The sequence below is a fragment of the Callorhinus ursinus genome, unplaced genomic scaffold (assembly GCF_003265705.2).
Source record: "Callorhinus ursinus isolate GAN/ISIS: 27379988/994484 unplaced genomic scaffold, GSC_fseal_2.0 scaffold2, whole genome shotgun sequence".
In the NCBI taxonomy this organism is placed as follows: domain Eukaryota; kingdom Metazoa; phylum Chordata; class Mammalia; order Carnivora; family Otariidae; genus Callorhinus; species Callorhinus ursinus.
Genome location: NW_027397064.1, coordinates 25,487,151 through 25,514,565, shown reverse-complemented (window position 1 = coordinate 25,514,565; position 27,415 = coordinate 25,487,151). Strand labels below are relative to the sequence as shown.

Here is a 27,415-nt window from a genome sequence, read left to right as displayed (position 1 = left end):
ATTAAAAAGCAGGAATTTCACTTCCAATCCAATTTTTTGATTTACTGGTTTCCTAGTATTTCCTTTTTATTTTCTTTTAATAAAAACTCTATGTATTTAAGGTGGGTAACATGATGCTCAAATATACAGAGTGAAATGATTACTATAGGCAAGCTAATTAACGTAACTCAGTGGAGTATATGAGTATTATTTTAGACTATTCTTTTCATTAAATAATTACCATTTACAGTCAATTTAGCTTTTGGATTTAACCTAGGAGTCTAATAATGAACCATCTGTAACAATATCATGTGGAACATATTCTAACTTCTAACCAGTTAACTCACAAACACACTTTTGGAAACTAACTTTTTTTTATTGGAGATTTAACCATAGACGCTCCCTGCAGCAAATCAAGAATTTTACTCTATGTCATTTTAGTTATTTTCTTTACTGACTGTCCAAAAGATAGGCTGACTTTTGGTACAGAAGTTTTGGGTTTGCTTTTGTCCTTGGTGGACCTTCTTTGTACCTCCATTGGACAGTGTGCTTCTCAGCATAATTTACTTGCAAGGCTTAAGTGTAGGAAAGCAGTGGGAAGGTGGATAGGTTGCCACTGGAATTATCTTATTTGACTTTTGTTGCCTTTAAACAGATTGTTGATCCTGAACTAAAAATCTACAGACTGTTAGACCAGATTAAGGATCCAAATGCAGTAGTTGTGTTATTTTCAATTAAACATCTTTCAAGAGAAATGGTAGTACACTGAGTACAGAATTTGTTTAAAAAAATTTTTTTTGTTGATGTTTTAGAAGACAAGCACAAGCATTGTTCTGCTTAACATAAAAACTGCTGAAGATAAAAATAGGACCTACTTTGGGCATTTAATAGATCTTGTTAGATGAGAGCTAGAAAATAATTTGAAGTTTTATAACTACATAACCCCCTCTTGTTGTAAATGTATGTGGTGTCAGCCAGTACATTTTACGGTGCAAGAAACCAAGTAACTTCATCTTCTTTAGTAAAATAAAAGATTGAATCATTCAATTGATTTAATTTACAGGATGTTTTTCTGTTTATCTTTCAGACTTTATTGATCTGATCCAAGGTATCTTGGGACTGCTGGCTGGAATTAAGGTTGGTGGTGTGTTTATATTGATTATGAATAAGCTGTGAAATAAAATAGAAGCATCTTGGGCCTTTGGACAGCTGGGTCAACTAACTCTTGCAGAATGCGGTGTAGAAAGCTGAAACTTAGTGAGAAATGGATACATTTCAGACTTGGGGCACATAACTCACATGTTTTCCTGAGCCCCATTTGCTTTCCTAGTTCCTATAATTTCTTTAATTATCAACTATTGTTTCATTTGTTTTACCTGTCTTACTAGCTGAATTTTGATCAAATGAAAAGATCCAATTCTAATGTATTCATTTAATAAATACACATATCAAAAGAATGACTTCTTTGTAAGGCTGGCTAACATTTTAAAGAATGGTCAGCTTCTTGGGCTCCTGAGTAGTACAGTCGGTTAGGTGTCCAACTCCTGGTTTCAGCTCAGGTCATGATCTCCGTGGTCTTGAGATCAAGCCCTGAGTCAGGTTCCGTGCTCAGCGGGGAGTTTACTTGAGATTCTCTCTTTCCCTGTCCCTCTACCCCTCCCAACTTCAAAAATAATAAACAAATAAATCTAAAAAAAAAAAAAGGAAGAATGGTCAGCTTCCTGAATTTGAAGGGAAACACTTGAAGCCTGCAGTTTGGTAGCCACATTTCCTAAGGATGGTGGAGCTGAAACATTGCCTCTCAGTTGCAAATTTCAATAAATTGGCAAAAATCCTAAGATGTCATTCCTTTTGTTCTATTTTCTTGTTAGTTGGTTTTGTGGGAGACTCAAAACCAGCTTAACTGAGTTTAGAGTATTAACAGAGCATTAGAGGGCGCTCATATCAGTGGGCTTGAAATTTCATTTATCCCTTCTATGTTCTTCTCTAGAATATGTATTCAGATTTTAAAACAAAAGAAAAAGCTAATCCATGAATGAAATGAGGGCTTTTGTTGCTTATGTAAGAGCAAAATGCCAGGTGCTACTAAATCTTTTTTGTAGGGCTTTGATTAATAATTAACATAGAGAAAAACATTGGCTTTTCATTTATGCTTACATTAATCAGGAATTTAGCCTTCAAAGCCCATATTTACTCTTCAAATTCTAGTGTCTAGCACATAGCAGGCACACAGTAAATATGTACCTTTTCTGGCTTCAAATTCTGACCTTGTTTTTCCACCCCCAATACAAACACACACACACACACACACACACACACACACACACACACACACACAGGCATGCATGACTGTTATTTTTCTTTTTCATGTTGCCTGGCTTCCTTTCATATCCACTACTCAGTACATTCTGTGTAAACTTGCACATATTTAAACATGGAATTTCTTGTAAGACTTTGAACTTTTTGCTACTCCTCCTTCCCTGCTAGCCTCTGTCCTTCTGCCAAGCAGAAATGACAAGTAGAATGAGATTTTTGGCAAAGTATAAATCTTTGAATCAGAAATATTTAATACACAGGGTTAACTTTGAATTGCTTACATTTTGTCCCTCTTCCTTTATGGATTTTGTTTTTTTGTTTTTTTTAGATTATTTATTTATTTGACAGAGAGAGAGAGAGAGAGAGAGATAGCAAGAGCAGGAACACAAGCAGGGGGAGTGGGAGAGGGAGAAGCAGGCTTCCCGCGGAGCAGGGAGCCCGATGCGGGACTCGATCCCAGGACCCTGGGATCATGACCTGAGCTGAAGGCAGATGCTTAACGACTAAGGCACCCAGGCGCCCTATGGATTTTGTTTTACGGTTGGTATGGTCAGCATGGCAACTTGAAATCTCATCTCGTTTTGGCCACTTTTTAGAAGGAAGAAAAAAATAAAAAGAAGCATGTAAAAAGAAAATAAATAAAAGATTTTGTCTCTGCAAATATTGAATCATGTTATATACCTGAAAGCAATGAAAGACTGTATGTCAATTATACCTCAATAAAAATTTAAAAAAAAATTTTTTTAAAGAAATGCCCTTGCAATATTTTATTCAAATTCTAAGGTGTTTTTTCACATTAAACTATGTAAAATAAAAAAAAAAAATGCCGTAGTTAATTTGGCAGATATTTTTTTCTTTCTTTGTCAAATGAAATACATCTTATAATGGATTGTTTCTTAGGTTCTGTGAAATACAGTATTACTGAATTTAGATTAGGAAAAAAAAATAAATTCCCTAAAGTTATTACAAAAGGGAATCAAAGTGAAATTTAGAAACCAGAAAGTCACATTTGATACTGATGTTTAAAAACATCTTGCACCACACTTTTTACCTTTAAAAAATATGTATTGATTTTTCCAATTTATTTTTTTCTCTTCATTATTACTACCACTACCAGTATTTTGGTATATTTCCCTCCACTTTTTGTCTTACTTTTGTTTTCACAAAATTAAAGTTAAACTTTGTATTCTGTACCATCTGGTTGCTTGAAAATATGACTTTAATGATTATATGTTGTTTTATCCTACAGATATGCTGTAATTTTTTTCACTGTTCTACCTATTTTTGGACGTTCAGACTATTTCCAGTTTCAACCTGGACCTGGACCTCCCTCCTAATTCTAGTCTAGAGACTCTGCCTCAAATTCTGATGTTTTCATACTGCTGAGCTGCTTGCCATTAAGTTCTTTTATTTCAGTGTCTTATCTATAAAATGGGAACAAAAATAATCTATACTTCACTTAAAGATTAAATGAGGTAATGCATAGTTATGAGTCTTAAATAGAGAGGATTCCAAATCACTTTTTAAACCTCTATCAAAAGCCTTTCCCCCCCTTGGGTTTTACATGAGTAATAAATTCCGGTGCTTCTCTTAAGACAGGGAATAAAACTAATGAAGATCTTTAAATTATTGTCATAAAACAAAATATATAAACGAAGGAAGCCAGAAGTTATATATATATAAAAGTATATATGTATATATATATATATATATACACACTGACATTTATATATATTTTAAACTGGCCAGAAAGTAATTTCTCTATGCTCTGCTGAATGATACTATATCTTTTATTCAAGATACTATTAACAAACTAAGCAGCATATTGCACAATTGAGTGGACTTTCACTTAAGAAAAATAGTGTAGAAAATGTGAATACTCTAATATAATAGGAGTGGGGAGAGAGGATACTCTTATGTCTTCTGAGTAAGCTTTGTACTTTGAGCTTTGCAGAGTCAAGACCAACCAGTCTTGGCTGGCGACACTGTCAACCTTCAGTACCACCTCAGGGAGAAACCATATTTCCCCTCTCCCTTGCTTCACATTGTTTCACACATTCCTCATAGCATTTACTCAGACTTCTTTGTGTTATGATTAGTTCTGGACATTTCTTATCTCTCCTGCTAACTCATAGCAGCTGGGGTCTTTGCCATTTTATCTCACGCCCTAGTCAGGCCTTGCAGGAGTAGACACCCAGGAAATGCTTACTTTATGAATTATAAAGATTAGAAGCCACAATGAACAATTTTATTACATACCCATAAACTAAATATACAGCTAAATATATATGGATATGTATGTATATATAGGTTCTAATAATTATTAATCACTGTATTTTCTTCCCTGGTGATAGAAAAATTTGAGCAAAAAAGCAAGGACTTTGAACAAATCAAAAGACATTTGAAACAGTAACAATCATGAGGTTTAATTTGAGAAATTTAAAAAAGTAAAGGTATGAGAAAGGTAATTGTTTTGTCATTCTGCTTTATTCCTCCATTTAGCATAATATTAGTATAAATGTACTTACGGATGAAGACTTACCCAGAATTCTAATTATTGGATTGACATGTGACAGAGTGACTTTGAGATGCCAGAAAGATTTGTAAAATGCCTAATTATTTGCTTACCACTTTAAGGAGAGATACAAAGCTGTTAGCATCATATTTTTCAAACTGGAAAGACCAGTTGGTCCTAGGGAGAATTTGCTCTCTCCTGTGCAACTTTCCAAAATCTGAAGTATCATAAATACTTATTTCTTCCTTTTTATAAAAAGTAATCCTTCGTGTTACAAACACTGAAATCAAAAAACAAGCTTATGACATGATTTGGAATGGGAGAGGTGGGGGCTGGTTGAAGTGGGGGTGACAGGTGTAGGGGAGGAAAACTTTTACCTTCTTTCCTTCTATATTTTTTGGCTAGCCTAATAATTAAATTGACATAAGACAGACTAACAGGAGAAAAACAAATTCAATTTTGTACAGGAGCTTATAAAAATATGAGACGAAGAAGTGACCAAAGCAGGCAGCTTTTATACCTTTTAGACAAAGAAACAATAAATTTGTGAAAAATTGACAAGATAAAGAAGTTTGGGCTTGGGGGTAGTAAATTAGTGAGGAAGTAACAAGGTTTGTTTATACAGCCTTCTGGACTCTAAATTCCCTCTCTCCGGTGATAAGGATGTCTCTTTACCTCCTGGTACAGGGAGAGTACCTTTCATAAAGGAGATTTATTTCCTGCTTTCAGGAGGACAAAGGAGCGTCAGAGTGTCTTTCTTGCACTGGCTGTTCCTTAAGTAACTTGTATTTAAAATAATCAATATGCCAAAGTGACATATTTTAGGGTGGCCTGCCTAGAACCTAATCAGAGGCAAACTTGCTATCATTTCTCAATCTCCTTATATGATCTAGTGAAATACCTCAGGAAAATATGTTTCCAGAATTGCTCCTTTATTTTGACAGTCTTGACATACTGAGGAAATAGGCTTGTTGATGCCACAGAGGGCAAACAGAAAAACACAACTTGCTGGAACCATATTAAGTAACCGCTAATGAGTCTATTTTTTCCATGTTGAAAAAAAAAAATTCTAGCTGAGCCTTTTTTTTCTTAACTAAATGTTTGTAGTATCAGATGGCTACAAAAGACAGTCCGTTGGCTATGTTTTCATATAAACCCCTTGCTTCTGAAATCAATCCTGTGGATTTAATTCACTGATCAGCTAATTTTTATTCTGTTCCTGAATTCATGGGGAAGAAAGAATACTGTTCCCAAGAATAGCATAGCTGATTTTTTTGCAGATTATTTATATCATTAAAGAATACCATGACCTTAATTTCGGCCTATATCTTATTAGGGAAGTTTGGAGGATTTAAAAGCATAAGAAGTACATTTTCTTCTTATATAAGGAGTCCATTCATTTAGAAATCCTTTATTTCTTGTACAGCCTATTTATTGCAAAGTGATAACTTTGTATTATTGAAAGGGGATATGCTTTCTTCTTCCTCAGCTTCTAAATCCCTAGTTATTTAGTTTCATTAGTTATTCATCTAAGAATAGACAATCATCAGTTGCATAGGAGAAAAAGGAATATAACATATAATACGTATAAGTTAGGTAGCTACGTAGATATGTATACTAGTGTTGGATAGTTTTGCTAATGAACAATACAAGGGCTTTGCTTTTGGGCACACTTGATGGGCCATTCCTGTTAAAGAAAGTTAAATTATCTGCCTTTTCTGAACCAGTTCCCTACAGTTATTTAGCAATATAAAAATGTTAGCTAAAAAACCAAGTAGACTTGGTTTCATTCCATTATTATTCAATGTCTTGTGACCATCAACTTATGTTGTTTCAGAGTCTTTGCTTTGTTTACTTTTCTTTCCATGATTTTAATCTAATTAGTAAAAAGCTGAATAAAAACAAAACACTTACTATATACATGCTTCTGTGTCTATATTTCTATATCCACCCATGTCTCTCTCTTTCTCTTTCCCCCCTTCTGTCTTATAGTAAGAGTTGTATGTCTGTCACATAAAGTGTATAGTTCAAAAGTAGAGCAAGCATATTTAGCCAGTTTTTAGAATATAAATAGATATATTTTTTAAAGATTTTATTTATTTATTTGACAGAGAGAGACACAGTGAGAGAGGGAACACAAGCAGGAGGAGTGGGAGAGGGAGAAGCAGGCTTTCCGTGGAGCAGGGAGCCTGATGTGGGGCTCAATCCCAGGACCCTGGGATCATGACCTGAGCCGAGGGCAGACGCTTAACGGCCGAGCCACCCAGGCGCCCCTAAATAGATATTTAAAACTTTAGATACTATCATCTTCATTATATGCGTAGAGAAGCTTAGTCACAAGTTAGGTACAATTTTTATAAAAGATTATTTCTGTGTAAAATGTAATAGCTTTTAAAAATATAGAGAAATCTTTCTGGGGATAAAAATAAGTACAAAAATATACATTTACTCAAATGTAATTACTTGCTTCTAATATGTAAGTATCCACCATTTAGTGATGGCTTCATTTATAAGATATTAATCTTCAGAATGATGAGTAAGAGTTGATATCTGTTGCCTGAAGATGTTTTACTTATACCTTTTCAGTCTCATCCTTAAATCTATTGCCATGTATTGGTGCCCTGCCAAAAGTAGTTCTCTCGGTACAAGACTAAGGTGAAAAAATGTACTACTTCACTTTTTAAAAAACACCTGTGCCGGCATTTTAAGGGGTCTTAGGCCGGCTCTGAGGAATATCAGCCCCATAGAGGAGGACAAATTAAACAACAGGGATTTGTTTTCAAACATAGATTTGTCTATGCGACACCTGGGTGGCTCAGTTGGTTTTGACTCAGGTCATGATCTCATGGGTCCTGAGATGGAGCCCAGGGTCAGGCCCCAGGCTCAGTGGGGAGTCTGCTTGAGGATTTTCTCCCTCTGCCCCTGCCCCCACTCTCTCCCTCTCTCTCTTAAATGGATAAATGGATCTTTAAAAAGCAAAACAAAACAAAACAAAAAACAGATTTGTCCATGAAGGAACCAAGGACCTCATTTCTGAAACCATTAGGGAAATGGTTTTTTTTTTTCCACACTTTAAAAACTTTATTTATATAAAAAAAAACTCATTTGTTTTTAAAAGCATTAACAAGAGAGAAAGAAAAACAGGAAAGGTATGGGGCAGAAGACATGCCCCTTAGTAGTGTTCGGTGGGGAGGTGGGATTTTTGGTTCTCTGGAATTGAATGTTTAGTGTTTTTATAAACAAAAAAGAAAAAAAAATAGTTAAAGGTCCCCAGAAGCCCGTGGCTGTTCTATTGCCCACACCCCACCGAGAAAAAGAGCACCAAGAAAAGAGCATAAGAGGACAAGAGAATTAATAAGAATTCCCTCTTCTAATAGTGATTTTTATTTTCACTTTTTTTTCATTGTTTAAAGATTTTCGGTAAGTTTGGCAATATGGGAAAATGGGTCAGTGAGTAGAGTGTTTAATAGACAACTTTATAGATGCAAACACTCAAATTTCACTTGACTCCATTATCTTTTAGGGACTCAGAGAACTAATACAGACGATTTGGAAATCATATCACGGGGAGAGGACCTTTGCACTTAGATTCCCTTTGGGATTTTCCACCTGTTTTAACTAATTGGAAATTAGGATATAAATTTTTCACTATTAGTAGTATGTTTGGGGCATGTACAAGCAGCTATGTAGGCTAGGTGAAATCAATGGCCAAAAAGAAATTACACTTTTATGTTCAGGCTAGGCTATTATATATAGGTGTTTAAGTATAGTGTGATCACCCATTCTTATATTTTGTACAAGTATTATACAATATAAGAAATACATGTTACTTGTTAATAATTACATAAATTACCTTAAAATATCTTATAGTACTTAAATAACTATGCATCAACTATAAACATAAATCCCCCAGAGAAGTTACCTAAATAGTTTTTATTTCCTTTATCAAACATAATTCTGCCTCCTCCACCATACCTGGAATTGCTGGGGTTGGGGAGGGGGAGTTTGTTTGTTTTTTGTTTTTTTTACATTGCAGAGAATAAATATTTGTGAATTTTATGATTTTCCTGTATCTAGTTTCTCTTTGGATTAAACATAGTATCTTCTTCACTTCTATGTCATGGTTTGCTCAGTGATATTTTGACCACTTCATTATTTACCTCACAAAGACCACACAGATTTTATTCTTGATACTTTTTTTTATTTCATCATTTTGATTATGCCATATATGGTGTCCAACTCAGTTAATCAAACAATGTCCCATTTTCTTGGATGCAGGAGTCATCAGCTAAGGTGCCCCAGGTGGAAGTACACCACTTCATAGGGTGGGGTGATGATGGGGGATGGGGGAAGCAAGAAATGTGCCCAAGGAAGAGAATAGTTTATGTAAAAAACAAAATCCTAGTGACAGATAAATGCCTGAGAGCCAAATGGAAATTTTTAAAAAGGAAAGGGTTGGGGGGCAGTAAAATAGCCCAGATGATAACTTTTTGCCTGGTCTAGACATATTTCTAAATCAAGAGTTGTTATTTGTACTCTTATATTAAAATCTTTGCGTATATGAAGTCAGGCTACCTGAGAAGGTACAGTTCCAGTGGAACAGAATAGTTATTAATAAGTCAAATACTGAGAATACACTTGCAGTTCAGTTGAGTGCTAGGTTCTGTGGATGCTTTAGAAGTATTAAAAATGGTTCCTTTGTTCTCGGATAGCTTGCAGTCAAGTTAAGCTAAGGGAAAGCTAAAGCATATAAATCAGTAATTAATACATGGTGATACAATCAGATACTAAGTACAGACATAACTTTCTAGAGAGATCTAGAGAAGATATAATTCACTGTGATTACAGAGATCTCTTTAAAAAAAGGAATTTCAGTTGAGTTTAAAGGTGAATAGAACTTAAATACACAAAATAGAGAGTGAGATGTAGAAAAAGAAGGGCATTTCTTCAAAGAGTTCTGTGGAAGCCAAGGCACAGAGAAGGTACCAAAGATTGCGAAGTTAGGAAACCTGAAGCAAAGGTGTAGGGCAGGTTTACTTTGGGCCTGGATTTTACCCCTTCCCTCTCTTCTTCTGTCCCAGCCTTCCTTTTTTTTTTTTTCTTTCTTCACAAATATTTGTTAAACTATGTCAAATGACAGAAATAATACAATTTAGTAACAAGTTTGATGTCCTCTCTCCAAGGGGAAACCATCCATGAATTGGGGGAATACACTGCGTCACAAGCGGTAGAACAGTGCTCCTGAAGGACTTTGGTTAACATTGAATTTTATAGAGCATTAGAAGGGGCAATGCAGAAATGGCATGATAGGCTAGGAGGTTGGGGATTTCTTTATAAGCAGGTTCTGTCATCTAGGGTAAGGTAAGCTAGCTAAAGCTGGGCTGGAGGATTGTGACTGGTAGATGCTAGGATTCCTTGACAGTTAATTCCCAAAAGTGCAGGCTGACTTAAGTTTAGATTTGTGACCTGGGTTGGGCATAGCCTTTATCTACTTTTATGTGTATCTATTTCTTTTTTTTTAACTTTGAACAGAAATTCAATCCATCATTAGAACTTTCATGCTCTTCTTGTCCACAAAGAAAAGTTACATATGGAAATATTAACGTGAATGTCTGTTCCAAAAGCTTCCATTAAGAAAGTTGCATTTGTGTGTTAGATTTTGTGAAAAAATAAATAATTACTAATATCTCAACACAAGGGAACTAATGTTCCAACTGACATTCATGCTATCTGGATTTATTTTGACTTTAATGTTACCAAGCTTGTTTATAATTAAAGGTAAAATGAAGTAGTAAAATTAAGTACTGTATCTCTTTGTTAAATTTCACATGAGAAATTTGGAACTTCACCATTTACATTATTTGTTAAATTATCTAAAGGGGCTCCACTACAGGGAGAAGGGTTAATCGGAACTGAAATCGTTGGGGAAATACAATTAAAAGCAAACTTCTCCCAACACAGAAATCCTTTCCACAAAGGTAGTGGGGAGAGAAAAACAAAACACAAAACTTCTATTATTGAATAAGCATTAAACTAGAATGTGATGCACATCACAGGCAATCCACTAAGGGATTGCAAAGACCAAAAGAAACTTCACCCTTTTTTATAATCAAGCATAGAAAACCCATTACATACATGCTTTCAAGAGAAACGATAACTAATCCTTCAGTAAGAGCACTAAATTTACCTGGTGATTGGAGTGACCATCTGTGTTAGCTAATTGACTTTCTCCAGAGGAGAGACAAACTTCTCATAACCTTTATGATAGCAACTAGTTTTACAGTTTGGAGCAAGAAGTCCACTGAAGTTAGACTCTTCATTTCCTACAGGAACTGCAAGATAAAGAAGCTACCTCCCTCCATGTTTGCATTTTAAAAAGATGGCTCCTAGGCCCTCGAAGAAACATTCCTGTGTGTGAGAGATGCCTGAGGCTTAATTAGCCGTTGTAAAGATTTATGTACTTTTGAAAAGGGGAGTGAAAGAAATTCTAAAAGATAAAGGAGAGGGATGAAGTCTCTACCCTTATTTTCAACAGGCAGAATTAAGCCCCTTATTTTTCATTTGTATTTGTCCATTTGTATTTGTCCTTACAATGAATTAAATCATTATTTCTTTAAAAAAGTAGTGAATGGATGGTTTTGGTCCTCCAAATATACTGCTAGTATATTCTAAAACAAAGAAAAAAAATAGGCTTTAAAGTGGAAAGATTTAGATAAAATCATTCCTTCTTCTTAGTCATTGTAACCTGTTTCCGGGTAAATTAGTGGGGCCATCCTGCTGAGATTTGGCCTTTGTAAGGGAAGGCTCAGGCCTCTGCAGAGGGCAGAAAGGACAGTATAAAAATAACTTAAACTACTCCTTTCAGTGTGTTTGAGATTGGACATTCAAAGCTTTCTGGTGCATTTAACTTAAACTTTCTCAACTGGTGGACCTCTGGTGCTCATTCAAATGCTAATGTTTGGCCTTCTGCTTTTTTAAAGCAATGCAAGCTGGAGGTCATGTGACCCTAATTACTGCAATTATGAGCTTTCTGGGAGTAATCACTCTGGTTGCACCCAGAGTGAGCATCTGCGGATGATAAATAGATCCGGAGATAGTATACCAAGACCAGGCTCCCTTATAAGACATCCAGTTATTCACTTCTTAATATACAGAGCTAAAACCCATATGCTCTAATAAGAGCATTCTTTTTCCTTACAGGTTTTTTTTTTCCTTAAAATTCTTATTTAAATTTAGTTGGAACAGGTGAAAATGCATATTTGTGTGTGTGAATATATTAGCATGCTAAAGAAGGACACGGAGAAAACTCTTAATGACTAATAATGAAGCAGCATCCTTCACCTACACATATTTTAGTTCTCTGTGCAGAGAAAAGAATGTCACAAGGGCTTAATATTTCCAGCAAAAGTATTATTTGATATCATTTTATTCTGTTTTGTTTTATTAATTTGGGGGTGAAGACCTAACTTCTGTTCATAAGGGTATGTATTTAAGGGGAAATTCTCCAGACAGCATAAGGCTTCTGAGAGTCATTCTTTAGCAAGGGAAATTATTTTCCCATGTAAGTAAGGCCATTTCCTTCTCAAGAGGTTATAGTTTGATAGGATGGTTTTTTAGCAGTATTGTCTACCTTGGTCCCTGTTACTTAATGCTTTTCAGACTATAGTGGACTCAGTTTTAAATTTCATCGCATATTATCGGATTATTTTTCCCTGGCCCGTATCACATGGTAACCTTTGAGCAAAACTCTGTTCATGCTGAATTGCTATCTTATTGAGGTGATGTTATTTATGACAGTGAAATTAAAGATAATGCATGGCATCATCATTTAAAAATCTCTCATAGGGGCGCCTGGGTGGCTCAGTTGTTAAGCGTCTGCCTTTGGCTCAGGTCATGATCCCAGGGTCCTGGGATCGAGCCCCGCATCAGGCTCTCTGCTCCATGGGAAGCCTGCTTCTCCCTCTCCCACTCCCCCTGCTTGTGTTCCCTCTCTCGCTGTCAAATAAATAAATAAAATCTTTAAAAAATAAAATAAAAAAAAATAAAAATCCCCCATAGTGCCAACTTGCCTCCAAAGTCAGTTTTAGAGCCTATAATTTCCTATTTTAGTGTTGAGGCTGACAAAACTTATTTCCGGTCTGTGTAAAATGACACATAGTAAATTACTGATCCATTAAACAAATGGCTTTTGTGAGTACCGTGACGTGCAAGAAGTGTGCTAGGTATAGGGGAGGAAAACTAAATTTCCCTTTACCCTTTTAGGTTCTCAGCTGAGACTCCTGTAATAAAAGAGAGATTAACAGGAGAAAAACAAATTTAATTTAATTTTGTACATGCAGGGGCCCCAAAGATAGGAGATCCAGAGAAGTGATCAAAGCAGGCAACTTTTATACCTTTTAGACAAAGACACAATAAATTCGTGAAGAGTTGACAAGACAAAGAAGTTTGGGCTTGGGTAGCAAATTAATGAAGTAGCAAGATTTGTTTATACAGCCCTTCTTGGCCCTGAAATCCCTATCCGTGGACATAAGGATGCCTTCTATCCTCCAAGGGCAGGGAGGCCACCTTTCACAGGGGCAATTTACTTCCTGCTTTTATGGGCACAGGGAAGGATCAACTTGTCCTTCTTACATCAGCTGTTTCTTAAGTAACTTTAATTTCAAAATAATCGATATGCCAGAGTGGCACATTTTGGGGTGGCCTACCCTGAAACCCATCAAAGGAACATGACAGGTACAGTCTTGCTTTCTTCTATTCAGGAGTTAACTCAAACAGCCTTTGAAGTACATACATTCACTCTATAGCATATTTATGTGGTATATCCACATGCAATATGGAGTTTGCTAAATGATTTGTCTTCATCTATTAACAAGTTAAAAATGCATCTATTGATGGCTTTTAAAAGCTTTTTGTGTGTGTGTGGCAGCACCTGTCAAGTTTCCCTCCCACCCCTTTTTTTGTCATTACTAGGAAATGACACAATTTATTCTTAAGGAAGAAAGGATGTCTGATTGGATCATAACCTTTTCCTCCTACCTTCATCTGTCTGTCTTTTTGCTCCCGCCTTGTTTCTTGTAAACTCTTTAATCTTCTTCCTTTTTTTTTTTTTAATCTACTTCAGCTGTAAGGATTGATATCTTTCTTTTCTAACTTCTCAGAGAAAGAACAATAAAAAGACTTGGCCACATTAGGAACTCTGTCAGCTGGGACTCTGTGCCTTTCAACGATGACATTAGAAGCCCATTCATGTTCCATCAACCAATAAGCCAGGAGATTGGGATCTTGAGATCAAAAGTTTAAGCTTTACATATAAAATTCTTAAGCATATTTTAAAGGAGAAGCTTCACATGCTAAATTGCTAAATTGAATAATTATTGTTTCATAAGTATCAGAGACCCCTTGATATTCTTTTCAATAAAATGATAGATGAAATATTTGATAATATAGTTCAGTTGTTCAACATTATAAGACTTCCTATAAGTAAAATCATAAATCACACACAAAAATTTTTTGACAGATCATATATTTAGAGATTTGGTTCAGGTATGTTGTCTTCATAAATATAATTCAAATGAGGAGAGTTTGTCTAATCACTTTTATTTATTTATTTATTTTTTAAAGATTTTATTTATTTGAGAGACAAAGAGTGGGAGAGAGAGTGTGTACAAGTCGGGGGGGAGGGACAGAGGCAGAGGGCGAAGCAGGCTCCCTGATGAGCAGGGAGCCCCAGGCAAGACTCCATGCCAGGACCCAGGGATCATGACATGAGCCAAAGGCTGACACTTCACCAACTGCCTGAGCCAAAGGCTGACACTTCACCAACTGCCTGAGCCACTGAGGCACCCCAGTCTGCTAACTTTTAGAGAAGTAGCAAAACCTGTGGCGAGATTCTGCTCATACTAGATACAGAACCAGACAGCTCATTTCAGCGACTTTCCTACCAGTGCTCTGGTCCAAATGGTGGTGCTCCTTTCATTTCACCAATTGGATCTCATCTATGGTATGAGAGAAGATATCTAGAAAAGGGGGCAACATAGACATCAAGAGCTAATCAGAGCAGGAAGGCATGGCCATGCATGTACAAGGCAGAAGTCAGGAGAACTGTAAACATGGCCAGAGCAAAAATGATGTCATTTGCCACAAAATAGCATTTTGAACGCTGAAGGCAGGTGAAGAAGAGTGAGCTGGCAGAAGTCTCACAGATTTAGAGGAATGATACTAAATCATGCCATTGAAGTAGGTTGACAAATCTTAAATCTTAGATTGAGGAAAATATTGTCTTAGAGGATGTTTTAAGAAATGTTTGTGACAAGTACTTTTCGAAGTAACTTGAAAGTACTGTGAGTGTATTTTATGATTTGGAGTCACTGATTGAGGGTTTATTATTTTTTTTAAATTTTTTTATGTATTTGAGAGAGAAAAGAAAGAGTGTGTGCACGCGCGTGCGCACGCACGAGAGAGAGAGAGAGAGAGAGAGAGAGAGAGAGAGAGAGAGAGGGAGAGGGAGAGGGAGAGGGAGAGGGAGAGGGAGGGAGGGAGGGAGAGCACAAAGGGAGAGTGAAGGGGAGAAGCAGACTCCCTGCGAAGCAGGGAGCCCGATGCGGGGCTCCATCCCAGGACCCTGAGATCATGACCTGAGCCAAAGGCAGATGCTTAACTGACTGAGCCACCCAGGTGCCCCACTGATTGAGGGTTTAAATCATATATAAAATAAGTTTCAAAATTATTAATATGTATGAGAGGCTTACAGTTGTAGGTCTCTCCCAGTGAGAGGGGTGTGACCTGAGCCCCCACTCCAGGAAATTGTTATTAGCAGAGTCATTAATTAGGGTCTTTCTAAAAGCTCTTACTTGAAAGTTTGTTTTTGCCTACGCACCTTTGGTCAAATCTTAAATCTTCCTCATTCAGGGAAAGTAATAGTTGATGCTACCCCCTCAGAAATAGAAGTGTTCCAGTCAGACATATTACAATTCTTAGGGACAGGAAACACAAACCAATAAACCAAAGATACCAATTCAGTGCAGCCCACAATTACAGGTGACGTAACAAGAGTAGTCGTGACTCTAATGAATTTATAGTTGTCTTTCCTGTTTATCTATAGGTGCCTGAATCTGGTTTTTAGATATGACATATTGCATGCTTATGCAAAGGCTGGTAAGACAAATTAAATTCTGATATTTGTATTCCCCTGAAATAGGTTCCAGTAAATAGTTGCTACCTCCTCTCCCTTTACTGTCCATGTTTCTGTTGAGATTATGTGCTTACATGTGAGTTTCTTAGGCAAGCCTTCCCTCCACTGGGCCAGATGTCTCAGCTATGCATTACTAGAACGCCCTGACGTTCGTCTATCATGGTACTTCACTTTATTTGCATTGCTTAACTAACCTTCATTTTTCTTCTTCATTAGATTTTAAGTTCTTTGAAGGCAGAGACCATATGCTTTGTCATTACCCTCTTGCTGTAACCTTGCACTGTGCCCGATAGAGCTTTCGTACCTATTAGGTATACTTCTGCTCATTCTCCCTTGTTGGATTGCTGGTTGCTATTATTCCCAGTGCCTTGTGTGCCCTTTCTAATCACCCTCTTTGGGCTGCCGTATTCCTGGGCCTTCTGCATATTGAGGCTGGGTCTGCCTGCTCCTCCTGCCCTTTGGGAGTCCCTCCTTTTTCCCCTCCGGAGGCCCCTGTCATACTCAGCAGTCAGTCAAACTGCAACATATTAGCCCTTACGGAGCTTGGTGAATAAAACAAAATCTCTTCAAACTGCCTGACAGGAATCCGCAGACCTGTTCAGCTCCATTTGGCTTTTTATTCATTTATTTATTTTTTTGCCAGGTGGTCTGAATCAAGGATGGAAGTGCCCTACATTTCCAGATCTGTTAACTACAGATTCAGTGTTAAGCACTTATAGTGCTGTTTATATTTTAAACGTAACTTTATAAAACTCTATTTTGAAAAGCGATGACTAACTATGGAAATACATAAAAAGAAAGTTAACGGAAATGAAAAGTCCCCTTTAAATCTGTTTGTCAAGGCTTCTCTCATTTAGAAAACACAAAAACTATGTTGCTTGCCTCCCTGATGATTTGTGCCAGTGTTATTTCTCCCATTTGCTAAAGATGCAAAATTTAGTTGGGCTTATTAAAACAGTTGAATGTATCAAAGGCCTACATAACGTGGTGTGAGTAAATGTTGTTTCACAGCTTATTTTAGTACCTAGAATGGTTGGCATGGCAACCTCAAGAAGGCATTTTAGATGCTCGATACATAAGGATTTTCATTTTGAAAGTCCTGGTTCTCTTATTTATTCCTATTTAGAATCAATTTTAATGCTTATTTCTATCTAATTTTAGAAATATTTTCCATAAACAGAAGTAACTTCTTTAGTGAAAAATGTTTAAAGAAATATATATTTTATTAGAGAATAATAAGGAGGTAGGTAGGCAGGGCCAGGGGGATAATCTTCAAGAATTAAGGGATTTAATTCATTGGATACATATATAGACGGTGAAATCATATAGAAATGATTCAGATGCAGGTTCTAACACTTACTAGCTATTCAATAATTGCTATATTAATAGCCTCAAAAAATTGAGATTAAAAATTGATATGATAGGAATCAAAGGAAATAAATGAGGTGACATATGTAATGTACGTAGGAGAGCATCTTGCATGAGGTACATGTTCATCAACTTTCAGTCTTATATTTGTGAAATACAAGGAAAGCAGGTAAAAGAAAAATTCCACAAAATACTTTGATTCAGAAACCTTTTCATTAGCCATTCTTTTTTTCTGTCTTTTGCCTGAATATTGTGGAATGTTGGTTATAAAATGTCTCCAGGCCTTCATTAATTAGTATTTGCATAAACTTCTGTGGATTAAAACAAGGTGTGAAAACAGTTCCATATCAATTATTTTTTCAATTCATTACCTATTGTGTTGTTCTGTTCCTGACTGGAGTTTTCTTACCCCATGACAGTGACCATCAGTGTCCCTGGGGATCCAGAAAGCTGGGTTTGATTCTTGCCTCTTCTGCTAAGCAGCTGTATGACCTTGAATAAGAAACTTTGACTCTCAGGACGTGGGTTTTCTTATACATAAATTAACTGGAGATAAGCCATGTGGCTTCTAATGTCTATATATTCCAGCTTTTTAATACTGTGACTGTTATCAACCTGGGTGTCAGGACAAGGTCTGAATTTCTGGACACGATTTTTTTCTTGGCACCACATATTAAACTCACATATGATATTGGACATTATATAAAAAAGATTATTTTTCATCCTTCATAGCCCTAAATCTGCCATTCCTGCAATGCCCAAAGGCTGTCAAACTTTTAAAAAAATAACTTTAAGTAAATAGGCAACTAATTTTTTAAACTTAGAATCATATTTGGCAAGTTTGGTGATACTGATTTTCCAAAAATCCCTAGCAAATAAATGACAATTATTTCTAAATCTATTTTTAAAAACACAGATGCCAATTTTCCATGTCCATATTTAGAATTGGTATTTCTTAGGCATAAAACAGTTAAAAAACAATTGGTATATTTTATACCAAAATAACCAAGTGATATGAGGAAGTTACAATGAGAGACAGCCCAAAGGAGCCACTTTCTCGGATTATCAAATTTGCCAGTGTGCAGACAACTCTTAGTTCGTGGAAGGCTAATCCGTAGGCAGTGACTGTTGCTGAGATGAGGAACGTTCTAGCAGAGCATGTCCATTCCTGAATGGACTGACCCTTGGAGTGACTTGAGTTAGGAACCAAGATACTTATGCCTTTGGAAAGGATATCATGGCATAATTACACAGACCCTACTCCTCAACAGCTTCAACCTTTCTAACTAAAGCTTGACTAGGCTATCAGATCAATCTCGAAAAGATTGGAAATTCCACTAAGTAAAAACTCTGCTGTCCTTTCAAAAAACATCCATATGGAATTCTGTGTACTTTAAGACTACATATGTAGCTTTGTCAAAACTTAGTTTATATATTAATTTACAATTTCTTTTTTTTTCCTTCTCAAAGAAAGTCTGGGAAAAAAAGTCTTCACTATAGTAACTGATTAATTCCATTTCCTGCAATATTTCTTTTTTGTGGTTGCTGGCTTCTAGCCAATTCTATTTTTGCATTTATTTTCTCCGTTAGATTTTTTTTCTCAGTAGAAGAATTTTTGTTTTTCTCATTTCGTCAGAATGGAATTCTTCCCATGTCATGTCATGATTTTGATATTTTCAAAGCTTAAAAAGCAATACAGAGGAGATGTCCACATAATTAAACATACCATGGACTTTGAAAAACAGTCTGATAAGTCAGAACGTATTCTCAACCCTCAGTGGATGGGGAGTGCCCGATCACTTTTTTCCTGTGTCCAGTGCTCTTGAGTGTAGCAGTCAGCTTGATGCAGCTGTGGTCTAAAAGAGGAAACTACAAGTCTAGGAAGTGGCCTCATGAGAATGCAGAAAACTAAGAGATATAATAATAACATACAAAGACAAACAGCTTATTTCATTGAGTGCCCGAGAATTCTGAAAGTGGAGTTCTCAAACTGCAATTCTAAGTGTCCACATATGAGTGCATGGAGAGAGGCACTGGAGTGAGTGAGACTTTTCCCAGTCTTTTGGTTTTTTGGTTTGTTTCTTTCTGGGTTTTTGTGTGTGGGGGGTGGTGGGCGGAGTGGGGGGTGGTGTGTGTTTAGAGCACTCTAGATCTATTTGGGAAAGCTACATGAGCATTTGCAGTTCAGGAGGTAGGCATTTATAAATTTAAAAAGCCTGGGACTCTGCCTGGGAGCAAATCCTTCTGTCCTTCCATGTCTACACTATATGTTGAAAAATAACCAAGAAGTTGCAGGAGAATTCATAGAATTTACCTCCTAATTGAACTATCTGTGCTAGATCCTTTCAGAAGCATTGGCTGACCTCAGTCCTGACTATTTCCTGCTATTCTGAAAGTGAAAGAAGGAAGTGTTGCTGTAATAAAAGCTATAACTAAATCAAACAGTATTCCTGTTTTCTGATCTTGGTATCTTGGTCATTGCGTGCTGGAAAATTTTCACTTCAGACCTGGAATATAAAATGTGCAAACCTCTTTCCTAAGCCTGATCGTCCACAACACATCTGTATCCAAAGATTGCAGAATCTGTAACGCTGAAAGACCACAGAACCAACAAATACTTTCTCTTCTCTCCCAGACCTACTTAAAATAGATCTGTGAATATATGAATGCAGTAGACCTCTAGGCTAGAGGGCTCCCATGAATTCTACACCCTCACTATCTGGAGTTCTTTATACTAATCCTGGCTTCTGGGGGATAAGTCATTGCTAAAGTTACAGGTTGGAATTGTGTCTCAGTTTCTTGCCACAGCTCTTATGTCTGATATCTGGTAGGCATCCTTCCCATATCGCCCTGGGTGAAAAATGAGTACTTAACTCCAACCTACCTAGCCCTGTATTTTTCTCTCCATAGCACTTATATATTGTAGAAATATCTGGTATTTTTTAAATGTATTTGTGTAATTATTTATTTCCTCTAACTAGAATGTTTGTGAAAGCAGGAGCATTTTCTCTTTTGACCCCTGATGAATGCCTTACCCCTGGTCCAGTTTTTATTACATAGTAGATGCTCACTAAATATTTGTTGAATAAAGAAATCTATTTGTTTTTGCCATGAACCCGTGGATGTCCACTGGTCTTTGTTCTTGCCCCGCATACACATGCACTCTCCCTCTCTGTTCTTTCTCTCCACTTTCCACAATCCCCATTGTCAGTACCAGCTTGCTTCACTACAATGAGGTTACATACACTCGATTTTTTCTTTTTCTTTTTTTTAAATTGGAGTATAGTTGACACATAATGTTCCATTAGTTTCAGGTGTACAGCTTAGTGATTTGACAAGTTTGTGTAGTATGTTCACTACAAGTGTAGCTACCATCTGTCCCATTACATCACTATTACAGTATCATTGACTCTATTCCTTATGCTGTGCCTTTTATTCCCATGACTTATTCACTCCATAACTGGAGGTTACACACATGATTAAGGAACCCCATCTCCTCTAGATTTTTCTCAGATGTTTAGTGTGCCACCATATGTGGCTGTGTTCTCTTAGAAGTGAAGATTGAGCTCCCTCTTTGGCTTCCTTAATATTCTTCCTTTAAAATATATGGCAGTGATTCTCAAACTGTTATCCCTAGACCAGCAGCATCAGCATCACCTGGGAACTTATTGGAAATGCATATTTCTTTTTGGGGGTCTCACCCAGGACCTACTGAGTTAGAAACGCATGGGTGCGTTTTATCAAGCCCTCCATATGATTCTGATGCTAACATTTGAGAGTCAGTGGTAGGACACAGGCTGCATCCCTGACATTGTTTTTAACTTTTTAAAAACCCTGTAATTTCTCTGGTTTCACTTCTTTAGGGGATCCAACAAGGGCTCATTATACTCACTTCTCTATCTAGGTTAATACAGGGGCTTAAAATGTATTTATTAGATTGTGGGCATGCTGGACAGTATCTCTTAAATTATGTGCCTTTGTAGAATTTTACTTTGCAGTGTGGAAGCTATCTTTTTTTTTCCCAGAAAATATTCAAAGTCAAGTTTCTAGAAGACTTGACTATAATTCCCAATCCCTTGTTATATGTCTACTTCCTCCAACCTCCAATCCACCCCTGAAAGGACCTATGTAAATTCAACCCCAGAACCTGCTAGAGATGAGCCATTGATCTTCAGGGAACATATTCAAAATAACTGATTGGGTCTAAGACTAAAAAATAAAATATTTTAGGGGTGCCTGGGTGGCTCAGTCAATTAAGCATCTGCCTTCAGCTACGGTCATGATCCTAGGGTCCTGGGATCAAGCCCCATATGGGGCTCCCTGCTCAGGGGGGAGTCTGCTTCTCCCTCTTCCTGCCTCCTGCTTGTGCTCTCTCTCTCTTTCTCAAATAAATAAATAAATGAAATCTTAAAATAAATAAATAAATAAAATATTTTAGAACAGGAAATATTACCAGATATTATACATTTTTCCCTTAGAAATCCTATGTATTTGTTTTAGAGAAAGATGGGAATGATTGTCCATTTTTAAGTGTTTATGTGCAAAATCTGCTTAGTTTATAAAATAATATAGCACCTACTTTTTGGCTAAAACTGCTTCTACCATCTATGGGAGGATATTTCAGATGCCACATGTCATTCTTAATTTGATTATAGTTTGATTAATGTACTGAGAGTTCAGTCTTGCAAGCTTTGCTTCCAGCCCCCAGACCTTTCCACTGGGGCTAAAAGAGCACCAGGATTTAGGGCTGTCTCTCAAAAGAAACTGGAAGGGTAGCTGAACTCGTGTCATCTTCTGACCTGCAGAAATATATATACATATTTCTCCTCAATCATTTTTTTTTACACATTTTTAAAAGCAGAATCACATCCCTAGCCTCTCTTTATGAGGAGGACCGATTAATTATGGTTCCTTAATAATCTTTGTGTCTGAACTAAGAAGAAGGAGGTGCTATTTGTCCTTCAAAATGGAGTTTTCCTGGTCTAGATGAGAACTAAGGAGGGCTGTACTTAGGAAAGGGGGGATGTGGATGAAGCAGCAGCAGGTATTAGAGCAACCAGGGCATCGCATTTTGAAGGGAAATAAGCAACTTTTGGAAAACTGGAGTTGTGTTGTCTTCATGATTATATCTAATTAGCAGAGCATTCAATTCAAACCAACTTGTAGTGAACTTCTCAGCAAATGATTGTATGTGTGCTCTGATGAAGAGGTAGTGTTTGTACTTATGGAATGAGGGGCATTGCCTGGTGTGAGGGAAGAAAAGCACACTTCTCTGCAAATCATAGGCATTATCATTAACCATTAAAATTGCTCTTCAAGAAAAAAAATATGGCTCAATAACCAGGAATATTTAGTCATGTATTCAGTCTTATAATGACAAAGAGTCCCCTAAAATCCCTTTTTTAATTGTTCTAAAAGTAGAATTCCATTTGAAATAAGTAGGAGGCAAGCAGATTCATCAATCCCTAAAGGGTATCAGCAAGATGAAAAATGCCCTAGGGAAAAGCAATAAATACTTTGAGCAAATATGTATATGTCATTAAGTACCTAAAAGCTATTTATTTCTCATTTTAACCATAAACTTTAATTGTACTCTTGTCTACCCTAGACCAGTTACTCACTTCTGGACTGCTGAAGTAATTTGTTAGGATTACATATGCCTTAAGTTTTCTTCCATTTTTCTTTTCAATTAGTGACTGTGGAAGGAAAATGAATCCAACAATTCTATGAGTGTTAGGAGCAGAGTTTTTCTTAGGTATTTTTAATTTTGACTAGATCCAGGAGAGAATGAAAAAAAAAAAAAACCTGAAAAAATGTTTGTCAGTATGGCTTAAAATTGTTTTTTAAAAATTTGCTATCTTCACTAAAGTCTCAAATTTGAAGTAACAATAACTTAAGCCAATCTAAGTTTGGCATAGTGGGCCATCCTCATCAAGGACTCAGATGTCCTCTCTGTTTTTGCCATCCTCCATTTTGCAACTTCCATTTTGTGTCCAAGATGGCTGCTTCCTTGCCCACTGTCTGATAGGTAGGGATCTCAGAGAGCAGGAAGGGAAAAGAACAGGAGAAGGGCATGGTCCTACCTTGCATGCATATTTCCTACTAGCCAAACACACCTTTTGTTCTAAATTCCCATTTACCAGAACTTAGTTATTGGTCATACCTTGTTATTGAGATAAAATGTTTATTCAGATAAATATGTGCTCAACTAACAGTTGAGGATTCTTTTGCTGAAGAGGAAGAAGAGAATAGATAATGGAGGACAGTTTGTAGCCTCTGCGGCACTGGAATTAGCTCTATTTATTTTGTTAATCAGAGGAGGAAGTGCAGATTATTAGGGTTGCCGCGAATGTTTACTGATCAGTTACGTGATGATAGGACAAATATCGAGAGGAAATTAAATATCTTCTGCAAATTGAGACCTTAACGTTGCCTGCTATTTATGAGACTAAGCATTTTTCTCAGCTTGAATTAAACCATAAATCCTAGTATTTGTGTTGATAAGAGAACAGACATTTATGAAGTTCCAGGTAGCATGTTAGGTTCCTGATGTGTGTTATCATTTTTTTTTCTTTATAACCATCCAGTAATTTTTTCTTAAAACCATCCAGGAATTCACTTTCTTTTGTAGTTGAAGGATCTGAGGATTAGGAAGAATTAACTTGCTCAAGGTCACATAGATAATAAAAAAATGGAGCTGGACTTTTACCCATATCCATGTGATCACAAAGTATGTGTCTCCCCCATTACTTTTCTGTGTTCCAAGAGCTCCTCAGTGTCGCTGGCATGGTATCCAATTTGCTTCATCTATCTTTAGATTCTCCTTATTAAGGGAAATAACCTGTAGCTACTGATTGAATGAATGAAATACTAAATCCACTAGTTTTGCTGATGCCACGAAATATTTCTTTCATTTGCAGACTGTCCAAAGCTAGCTAGTGCCTTTGCTGTGTTTAACTTCTGACCAAATCCAAGTAATGACTAAAATTTTATTGAGCAAATTAGGTGGCGTGATAAGTGGAAAATTCAATACTCCTTTTCTTCATAAGAAAAACAAAGGAGAGAAACAGAGTAATAGGAAAGAAAAGACAATGTCCTTCTCTTTATTTCTATGTTTTTATTGCATCTGAGTCTTTTCATGTTGTGTGTTAATTTTGTCCATATTCTGTATCCCAAAACATCTGTGCTTCCTCTCCTGAGGTTTGGGGTTTTTTTTCATCATTTAATAGCATGACTTTTAAAGCCATTCAATTTAGGAAGGCATGTCTAGTGCCATTTAGTGGTTATTATATTTGAGTGCTACAGAAAAGAAAATGCAAACAGTCCTTTCATGAGCCTGAAACAGACTTTTGTGAAATAAGTTATAAATTAATTGTGTGTTTGCTAAATTTATGCATATTAGCCTTATGAATATTGAGACAGAAATTGAATAAAATTTTGCTCCAATACTCTTGAGATGTTTATTGGTTGACTAATGTGACTAATTTGTCAGTATGGTTTCAAGTGGTTTTTAAAATTTAAGTTATCTTGACTAATTTGAATAAAAACTTTTGAATTTTAAGAAAATTTGAATAAGTTTGAATAATAAAATTTGTAGTATATGGATCATTGATTTGAACTAATTTTGCAGTCAGTTCTTTTTTCTGTTTTTAAGGCTAAATTTGTACATGAGTTTAATTATCCAGGTACAAACAGTTTTGGTCATTAAATAAATTAGGGTATTCTTAGACAACCAACCTGAGGAACCTAAGGGAAAGATCTTACTGAGAAAAAGTGTCTTTAAACAATGTCATTCCTTTCTAAAATATCCATGTTGATTGTTTCCTTCCTTTGCTCATTGGAAAATAGGATCCCTAGGTATGACTTCAACTCTCATGCGATCTAGGGTTTACTTATTTATACAAGCTCTTCATTTTCTACATCATCATGCCTAATTTTTACAGAGTATTAAACTCTTGCCATATGTTGTTTCATTGAATCCTTGTAACAGTTCTAAGAATGAGGTATTATTATTATCCCCATTTTAAAGATGATCTAACTGAGATTTAATAAAGGTAAACAATTTACCCATGGTCTTGCACATTATAACTGACTGGGTCTGGATCCAAGTAGAGACAACCCAGAGCCTACCATCTAGACCATGCTCTGAGGCCCCAGAATACCAACTCACAGATTCTTAAATCTGGAACTGGCCATGTTTAGATGGCCTGCCTTCAGTGCTTTCTCACTAAATCTTCTATGTTCATTTTAGCTGGTGCCCTGGAATTCGGGGTTACAAATGAATGTGGACTAGACCTACAGGCTGTTTGCATTTGCCATTTGACTCAGTGGGTTGGTTGTTTTAGTTGACTAACGAGCTTGAAGACTTTTTCACCGGTAAATTAATTTTACAAACAAGGCTTAACCTGCTGCTCTCTGGTGAACTCATGAAGTAGCTGAGGTACGCCCACCACTCACCTTCTACACACACCACTTGTCCTTTCAGACCTTTTTTTTTTCCTTTCAAGAGTTCCACACTGCCTTCTGTGCTCAATGCCCCGTTTTTACCTGTTCAGTAGCAAATTTTGTAAAATAAGAGTGACTTTGCATTCACATTATTCTTCCCTATGGCCCCTATCTCCCTAGTCAAGATATATTTTTAAATATTTTTTTCTGGTTTTCTAATTGTCCTGTTCTCACTGTGGAAATTTTAGGAAAAGTACAGAACAGTATAAAGAAGCAGAAAGAAACAGAGAGCCCATGACTGTACCACCCAGATGCTGCTACAGTATGCATTTTGGCAAATTTCCTTCTAGTCTTCTTTTGTTGTATGAAAAATTTCTAAGGCATGAGGAATTATTTTGTTAATAGGATGCAGCCCTGTAAAACAAAGGATTCATTGTCAGGGCTTGCTTCCAGTTCAGATTAGACAAAAGTTTCTGGTCATTCTAGAGGGGAGGGAGGGTCACTAAGGACCTAAATTGGTTTGTGCTGGGAAAATTGATGTAATGCCACCCTCCAGGGGAGGACCAGAGAGTTGCTCACAGGTCAAGACTATTCCTTAGAGAACTGGGGTGAGGATAGCTGGTCCAGGTAGCAAAAGTCTTTCTAGGAATTCTAACACGAGGAGCGTGTAATCAGTGACCTGGTAGCTAGAGGGAATGGAAGCTGAGCGCTGGCAGAAGGAGCCAGGGGATCCCAAGAGACCTGGGTTCCAAAGGGCCACTCAGCAGCCTGGCTGCCCCAAGGGGCTATGCAAAATACCAAGATGACCTGCCAAAATGTGTGGAACCTCCACTTTAAAGCATAGGCTGATTTGATTATTTCTGAGCCCTGCAGGTAACTGATGTGAGACCTTTTGTTAGTTTGCCATTAATAACACCTAACATTGCTTGAATATGTGTCCAGCACTGGCTAATCTATTTCCTGTCCTGGTGTTAACTCATTGAGCCCTTACAAGTCAGTCACTGTTGGGATCTCCATGTTAACTGATAAGGAGTCAGAGGCCTTGAGAAGTTGATGGCTTTGCGTAAGGCCACTTGGATAAATAGAGGAATAGAAATTCCAGCCCAGGGATTGTCTGACTCCAGAGTTCTTACTCTTAGCAACCACATGATCTATGATTTAGCCATTTGTCTGGGATTTATGGTGGGATCCTACTCTACTAGAAGAAATTGTTGCATATGTGTGTAGTGGGAGGCAGTTTTTTCTGGAGGTCCTCAAAGTAATGTACAAAGATAACATTGCTTGGCCCTTCCAAATTACTTTATATAACCCGATCTATAAATATGTCAGATATTCAAACTATCTCCTGACTTGGAAATATCCTGGGCTTTTTATTCTTTCTGGTTTCTTGATTCTATCAGCTTTTTTTTTAAAGCTGTACCTCAATTTTATTTAGATAGAAGATGGAATTATATAACAAGAATATCTTTCTCGATTGCCACAAATTCTACAAGACTCACAATTCAATATTTAAGTAGTGTTCTGAAATAACACTGTGTTATAATAGTACTGTTAAAGCTCTGAAATAACAGTAGTGTTAAAGCTACTCTGTAGTGACATGT

At 36.7% G+C, this 27,415-nt stretch overlaps 1 protein-coding gene across 5 annotated transcripts in view; it reads left to right on the top strand.

Moving 5' to 3' along the window:
• MAP2 (microtubule associated protein 2) overlaps positions 1 to 27,415 on the top strand; it is a 280,936-nt gene that overhangs the window by 66,219 nt on the left and 187,302 nt on the right. For all 5 annotated transcript variants that reach the window (XM_073879249.1, XM_073879237.1, XM_073879247.1 and 2 more), the window contains exon 2: positions 1,067 to 1,116. The gene's annotated coding sequence lies outside the window, so the exon portion shown is untranslated. The remainder of the gene's footprint in view (positions 1 to 1,066; positions 1,117 to 27,415) is intronic.